The following is an 8361-nucleotide window of genomic DNA, read 5'->3' as shown; positions in this document are numbered from 1 at the left end:
CAGGTTGCTTACCCGATAGGTTGTTTGAAACCGCTGTGTGCGTAGTGAAATCCTAGCTCCTGACAAAATAGGACAGGGAAACCCTACCCCAATATAGGGGTGTTTTGTTCTCTTTACTTGCTATGTGCTTTTAGAGTGTTGCTCTACAGGAACGCACATGTCAGTTTGCAAGTCAGAGTATCTAACCTGGGGACACCAGTATCAGTATCAGTTGTAGGAATCAGTTATCCGCGGGTATCAGATTCAGTATTTTGGGGAATAGAAATCTGGGAACAGTGATCAGCAGTAGGGAACAGTTGTTTGGCTACACCCGTGTTCGATCAGTTTGGGCTGAAATGCTGTCTGTTTTTCTTTCAGTTTACAGAGTGGCAGAGTTGATACAGAACAGCCAGTGTCTCCCCTTTGCTGAGGCAAGATTTATGGCGGCACAAAGTTCAGAAGAAATTGTGGTTATGACAGCCGCACCAGAGCAGGGAACCACTCCGCAGAGTGAGGCCAGCATCAGTATGTCATACCCGCCCAGGTCGCCCGTTGTGCACCCGGTTTGGGCTTCCCAGTTATATCAGGCTCGTGAGCCCACCACCTTCGAACTAATGGGAATGATAGGCAACCTCCAAAGGTCTATGGCAGACCTCGCCTATGGAATGTCGGCTTCACCGCCAGCGGCGCCGTATACCGGGAATTTTGTACCACATGAGCCCCCGCTACTGGGGCGGATTGTGATAGAGCTCAGCCAGCCAGAGGTGGCTTCCGGCTATAGCCACGATATGTCAGCACCAACCCAGACCCTCGATCAGGCTGAGGCCAGAGGAAAAGATAAGGCAAAGGTAGATGCCGACCCTATTGAACAACTGCTGTGGGCAGTCGAGGCTCTGAAGGCCAGAGGGATGAACAAGCAACAAACATCTGCAATAGTGACCAAAGCTATAGATGATGCTTTCCCCGCTCCAATCAAAGGAAGTTCAAGCCAGATAGAAAACCGGGATGGGCCCCGTCAAGCCCAGACAATTCCGTAGTTCCCAACCCTGCACCGGGGAAGGTTCAAAAAGCCAAGGCAGCGCCAGCTGATCCTTTCGCCAGCGCGTCTGGCAAGAATCCTCAAACTGCAAAGTACCTGCCCCGAGGGCGCAGAGTCTTTCACGACCTCCACATGCCTTTGTCTAGGGCATTGTTAATATTGGCGAAGAATGGGCATCTTAAGCCTTTGGAGCCCCGGCCGCTCCCGAAGAATCTCCCCGCCACCCATGATGCTACCTTGTACTGCGCGTACCATCAGCAGTCCGGTCACAGCACCGATGGATGTTCCCGCCTTCGTCATGAAGTGCAGGATTTGATCGAAAACAAGGTTATCCTACCACCCACCTCAGGCAAGCCCGTTACCACCCAGTTGCTGGATTTCGAGGGCTCAGATACTGCGAGTATGTAAAGTGAACCGCCTGCGGGCAACATTTGGTACATTTTTGGATGAAGCGTCTGGCACGCATTTTTGAGCATCGGTGAAACCGAGTTTTGTAAATCTTGGCTTGGATGCCGAGTCAGTCTTTTGTTTTGAGTCTGTCTCTTTGTCTTGAGTCAGTCTTTTTTGCTTAAGGGTCTGTCTTGTTGTATCGAGTCAGTCCCCGTTGTATATAATACCAGGTGATTCTGGGGTTGTTGCCTCGAACACCGTTTTGTTTTGTAATTATCTGTTTTTGTTTTGAGTCTGTCTTTACCGAGGGGCCAGTTGCACCAACAAAGCCGATTGAAACAGCTGTTGCTATCTCAACCTTCATGCTTGCTTTCAGCATAAGTGCCAGAGAATTTGATTGGGCTGACAGTACATCTCGCCTGCTCTCCTGCGCGCCAAACTCATAGCATTAACCTAAGTTTTTCAAAAAAAAAAAAACTTTTGAACACTGCGGTGATGAAAACGAAGAGGAAGGAATTCCTCGGGTTTTGCAAACTTTTGATCATTTTGAGAGAAAGAGAGGCGTGCTAAGCCTTTTTATGAATGAAATCATGCTTGTCGGCGTGAGTACTGAGAAGGACCCTGGCCTGATCCAGATTGGTTCCACACTATCTTCGGCGCGAGCGATTCGTCGCTTTCTTAAAAAACTTTCAAAAACAAATATTTTACGCGGCCCTGCGAAGACCTGTGTGGAATCGCTCTTGAGATTGCGCAGCCTAGGATCGCTCTTAGCCTCAAGATTCAACCTATTTGTTTTCCGAATTTGAACCCGTTCAGAATGTTCAGAAAGTTCAACGGACAAACGCCATGGAGGCCCGTGTGGCCGGTTTCGAAACAGCCCTCGAGCAGGAGGCACCAAAGCCAAATCAGAAGGAGTAGATCTCGCCGGAAGAAGCTCGTAGAGTAACCCTGATGGATTCTCCACAAATCAGTGCAACGGCCGTTCTCCTGGACACAGAGAGGCTTCAATTCAATTTCAAAAAAAAACATTTGGCATGGACTTGCTACACTTTTACCCTTTGAGAGGCTCGCTGGGCCGAAAACTCGGAAGGGCGACCCAGGCAAAAGTTAGAGCAAGAGAAAAATACAAAATACAAAAGAAAAGAAAAGAAAAGAAAAGAAAAAAAGACAAGAAAAGAAAAAAAAGAAAAGAAAAAGAAACGAACAAAAGAAAATGAAAAGAAGCTCGCAAGGTCGAAAACCCGCATTGGGCGCCTTGGCAAAAGTGAGAGCCAAACAAAGTGAAGGTTAAAATACCCGAGTGGACCTTAACCGGAACTACGTAAGGCTTGATTCCCATGTTTGGGATACGTAGGCAACTTCATCATGAAGTCCAGCCCCCAACGCTTTCATAGCGTCTCAGTCCATGCAATGGTTTCGATTTCATTTCAAAGTCCAGTGGCCAACACCCTTCAAGGTGATTGTGTCCATATATGTGTTGTAACCGTCTTCGTCATCGCTGTGTCCGAGAGTTCGACCACCGCCAATGAAGACTGTCTACGGATTGCTGCGGCACCATCCCAAACAAGGGGCAACTTTCCGTTGCCACCAGCCGCCGTGAGCCGCCATTCAAACTAGGGGCAACTTTCCGTTGCCTCCCACCCTCCTTCAAACCAGGGGCAATTTCTCATTGCCTCCGATCCGAGGTTGCGCATCTCGAAGGGTAAGTTCCATGCTCGTTGAGCATTGACTGTTTGAAAAATAGTTTTTGAAAATTTTTACTGAGGTTGACTATTTTCTCGAAAACTATTTCGTTTTCCAAAACCGGACCATTGTCTTGGATCCAAAAGGAAAATCTTCAGTGCTTGCTGCCTGACTTGCATGCTTTTCAAATCAAAAATCGAACAAGTACGTTAATCCAACTCTCGTTTTGATCAAAACCGTTTTAGTAGAAGGCAAAAACGAAAAAATGGTTAAAATGATGAACTAGGGGCACAGTTGAGCCAGGCGTTCTGTCTCTCCCCCGTCATCGACGTACTTGCCAGAAGAGCACTCTGCCCGCCGGAAGAAATAGCCGTGAGCTAACGGTGTTGAGCATGAACCCGCACCTTTCCATTTATCCATCAATCACCCCGGGGAGGGATGAAAAATGAGAGAATGAAGAATAGAGAGGTGTGAGTTGAGAGAAAAGAGAGGAAAAGGGTTTTGAGAGAAAATCCGAGCTTGAGAGCCGAGTGATGTGAGAATCACAAATGAGAAAGGGTGGGAAACAATACCCAGATTGAACTGGCTCCTCGTGGTCCGAGGTCTCCCATCTTCGTATACGCGTCTGTGTGTCGTGTCTCTTTCATTTGACGGTCTCGTCTTTTGTTTTGAGTCTCTCCCGAGCGTGTCTCGTTGTGTTTAGGTCGTGTACCTCTTTGTTTAAGTCCTCCCCGCTGTGTTCAGTGGTAGACTCGATATCCCGGTTTGAAAAACCCTCGTTTGATTTCAAAAATCATTTATGCTCAGAATGCTGTGCCATTCTCTACATTCGAGCGTGTTTCGACTCCAACCGGTTCCGTCTTTGAGCTCCGTCTTGTCAGATTGGGCCGTTTGTTCAGAGTTTGCTGTGTGTAGAATGAACCGAATGCTGTGTTTTGGGCTGTATGCAGATCAATCCCCAACAGAGTAAGGGCTGTGTGTCAAGAATCAGGCAGTGGGTTGCTTGGGTTATTTTGTTGTTGACTGTTTAAGTTATCTGATTATTACAGTGCAAGTGTTCAATTTTCAGACAACCAATCAATTCCATTTACATTGAGGTGTAACATGATGAGATGCGATGCAACGCATGAAATGTGTAAATGTAAACACTTTTTCAGATAAAAAGTCTGTTTCATTTCACTATCTTTTCAAATGTACAAGCTTTGGAAACAAAACCTGCCTGCGGCAGTACAAGGTAATCTATCTAGAAAAGTACAAAGAAAGAAATAAAAGATAGCAAAAATCTGCATCTATGTCCAGCGACTCCAAGGGCTGTCAGTCCGTCCTGGTCCTCTTCCTGGACGAAGGTCCAGGAGCATCGTCAGTGTCGTCATCAGAGCCCGAGCTAGAACCGTCTGCGGTCTCCTCCTCCGATGACCTTGCCTCCGCCTCTAACTCCTCGTCGTCGTCGTCGTCTGGAACTGGAGCTCGCGAGCTACTCCCGACATGAGTACGCCCTCTCCTGGTGCGGGGAAATATCCTGCCCTCCTCATCTCTCCCCCGAGCAGGGACAGCAGGTCTCGCTGGAGCACCTCCTGCCATGGGAATCTGGAAAGGAGGCTGAAAAAGTACACAAAAGGGAAATGCATCAGTACACTGTGAACAGTTTAAAGGTGCAGAATGCAGTGTATGAGTACAGTGTGAGAATGCCGTGAGCAGTTTACCAGTGCAGAATGCAGTGTGTGAATACAGTGTATGAATGCCGTGAGCAGTTTATCAGTACAGAGTACAGTGCAGAATGCAGTGCATGCAGTGTATCAGATGCTGCGAGATCAGTATGTCGGGTGTTGTGCCGTGCATCAGATTATGTAAATCAGTGTATGAATGGTTTGAGGCCAGTGTCAGAAGGACATACCGGTATGCTGTAGACAGCCAGAAGGTCAAATGTCCGCTGGAGCATCCCCATCATCGAGGCATTCATCGCCAACGACTGACGGGTGTACTCAGAAGAAGCCTGCAAAGGTATCAGATGCATTAGTATTCTGTGGAATATCAAGTAAACTGAAATGAAATAACTGTACGAAGTGCAATGATACATACCGGCGGAAGGTCGGGGATGTCAGTGAACTCATGACCAGCCGGTGGAGGGGCGAAGGGGATCTGATAGGTCGCCCCACCCTGCCCCTGGAAAGTCAGCACAGCAGGAAGGGCAGGCCAGCCCGCTCCTCGTCCTCTCCGCACTCCGCCCCTGCCACGGACCCGGGCCCTCCTCGAAGATCCAGCCCCTGCTCCTGCTTCGGCCCCAGCCGCCGATGCTACAGGCCTGGCCCCCTCTGCCCGACGGCCGCTCAAAGGTCGCATCAGGTACGTCCGCACGTACTCCTGATAGTCGCCGGTGCCTCGAAAGCCGGCCTCCTCCCAGCCGATGGAGTAATCATCCAGCTGCTCAGTGGTCAGCCCCTCGGTCTCCCTTATCTCTGCAAGAGGGTGAGCCGGGACTATCTGCTCAGGTAACCCGCGGGTCTGGCGTAGAAAACGCTCCCCCAGGTACCAAGCCCGACAGACCGGGCCCTCAAGTAAGATCCGGAAACGCGAGGTCTCCTCAGCACCAGGGAACCGACCCCGCATCTCCGCTGGCAAAGAAGCCCATGGCCGCCAAGTGATCTGAAAGTAGCAGACAGTTTGTTATCTACTGTTATTGAAATATGCAGTGGGAAAGCGAAGCTAAATGAACTGAAAGTAAAGCATACCTCCGTGGGGGTGATGGTGTCGAAATATCGGCGGAAGAAGCCGAACGTCTCCCGTGGTCGCCGGGTGCATCTCCCGTCAAAACGACTCGAGAAGGGAACAGCCGGAGGAGGCTCCACAACTGGTACAGGTGCAAGCCTAGGGAAGTAGGCGTAAACCCACAACTGCAAAACAGATGTCAGTATGACCATCAGATAAAGCAGGATATACAGAATGAAGCAGAAATGGCAGAGCCGTGTGTTGAGCCGTGTATTGTGTACAGTGTACAGTGTGAGCAGTGTACAGTCAGTGTAAAGCAGAATGTATGTATGTGCCGTGTGTACAGTATACAGTAAGTGTAAAGCAGACTACAGTGTGTGCAGTGTACAGAGTACAGAAAGTACGAGACAGAAATGAAAAGTGGAGAAGAAATGTACCTCCCAAGCCCGCCAGTAACCTCCGAGCAGCTGGCCGCTGCCGCGAGAAGCCGAGCTCATATAGCCGTACAGGGTGGCCAGAGCAGCGCCACCCCAGTCGTAGTGCAAGATGTCTCGGACGTCCACCAGTGCGCTGAGAAGGCAGAGAGGCACGGTGTTCGCCCGGTCGACGAAGATAGTAGTCCCGAACAGGAACATGAGGAAGCCGCGAGCATACCTCTCCTCGTCCTCCGGGGTCATCTGCACCTTCTCCAAAACGGGCTGGACCCTGAACTGTGCCTCGAACCAGGAATATCGAACAAAGCCTGGACGAGCTAGTGGTGGGGCCTCCCCCAGTAGATGGACCTGAGCGGCGGTCCACTCATCCATATCGGTGTCGAAGGGGATCGGATCACCCCCTACCCCGATGCCTGTGAGCATCGAGAAGTCATAAGGGGTCATCGTCATGTCCCCTGCGGCAGAAAAGTGGAAAGAATCGGTGGTGTCCCACCATCTCTCCACCAGAGCGGCAAGAAGAGGTCTGCAGGTGGACAACCTAGAGAGCCCTCGGCAGAAGGTGCCGAAGCCCGCCCGATCCACGATGCGCTGGACCGCATCAGGGAGCTCGTCATACCACTCCCGCGCACCGGTATTCCCATACCCGCGAATGGTATGGGAACCCTCCTGCAAACAGAAAACAACAATTACAAGACAACATTCAAAATGCAATTTTGAAAAGACAGATATCGCATGTATGCAAGTTTGTCAGATTCAGGCAGATACCGGGTGCCGGTGTGCTTACAGAAAATACGTGTGCTGTGTCAGCGTGTTTGGGCGTTTCAGAACAGATATGGCATGTATGCAAGTTTGACAGATTCAGACAAATACTGGGTACCAGTGTGTGTGCAGTAGAATGCAGTGTGTGCCGTGTGTTTGGGTGATTCAGGACTAGTGCAGTGTGTGTGCATGTGTCAGTCTCAAGCAGATATCAGTTGTATGTATGTTTACAGTCAACTACGGTCTACGGCATATCAGATTTCAGCAATTAAAGAATACAGCTAACTATGGCAGTTTTGTATCCTACATTGCAGAAAGTAAAGCAGAAAGAAGAGAGTTACCTCGGGAGTGCCGAATGAAAGGTGGGAGGTAGGCTCGCGTAGCAGTAGCTCAGGGGCCGCGTACCTCTCGAAGCTCCGGAACTGACGCAGACCGTCTGGAGGCAGAACGTGAATCGCCGGCCGGTAGGTCGCCGGGTCGAACGGGCGCTCGCTCAGTGGTAAGAGCTCGACCCCGGGGTCCATCTCGTGGTCCGGGGGGGTCCCGCCACGTGGAATGTCGTCCGCCATGTAGAGAGTGGTGTGAAAATGGTCGGAAAAGGAAAACCGAGCCGGAATACGAAGAGTCAACTGAAAAGTCAACTCCTGAGAGGGTCGGAAATGGCCGGGAAGGCCGGAATGTGAAAGGGCACGGAAATGAAGAGGAAAGTGAGGGGAACGAACCCCGAAAAGGCGAGAACGCCAAACGAGGCACCGAAACGAAAATGTGATCGGTGGAAAACGTTCGAAACGCGAAGAGAAACGCGAATCCGACGACGAAACGGGCGTAGAACGCGAAGAAACCGAAGGAAAATGGGAAGGAAACACTCTAGAGAGAGAGAGTGAAGGTTTTCGGCGGTAGGAAATGAGGAAATAGGGCATGAAGCCCTATTTTATAACACTCGAGGTGGAAAGACAAAACTGCCCCGCACCAGCAACTGTTTGCCGGTCGGCAATGTTTTGTGCCGGCCGGCACTTTTTTGTGCCGATGGAATTGTTTTTGTGCCGATGGCCAGCCGGTGGCCTCCCCTTTCGGCCGGTGGGGTTCCCACAGCCTTGTTTAGGCCATTTGAGTTGTTTTTGGTCTTCATAGCTCAAGAAAGTGCAAGAAAGTGCATCTCCGACATTCAACCGGCCTCCGTTCTGACCGCGGGCCGTGTCTCCAGTGCGTGGCACTCAAATTCATGCAAGGTGTATCCTTTTTGTATCCTTTTGAATTCAAAAGTTGCCCCATGTGTGTTGCACAAGTTCATCACACTACTTCTGTGCATTACATCGCACTGTTTTGTGCATTGTATTGTTCGCGCTGTTCTGCGCATTGCACTGTTTTGTG

Source organism: Camellia sinensis, chromosome 2 (genome assembly GCF_055761805.1).
Source record: "Camellia sinensis isolate YWXY chromosome 2, ASM5576180v1, whole genome shotgun sequence".
Lineage (NCBI taxonomy): Eukaryota > Viridiplantae > Streptophyta > Magnoliopsida > Ericales > Theaceae > Camellia > Camellia sinensis.
Note: the sequence above shows the minus strand (reverse complement) of the source record.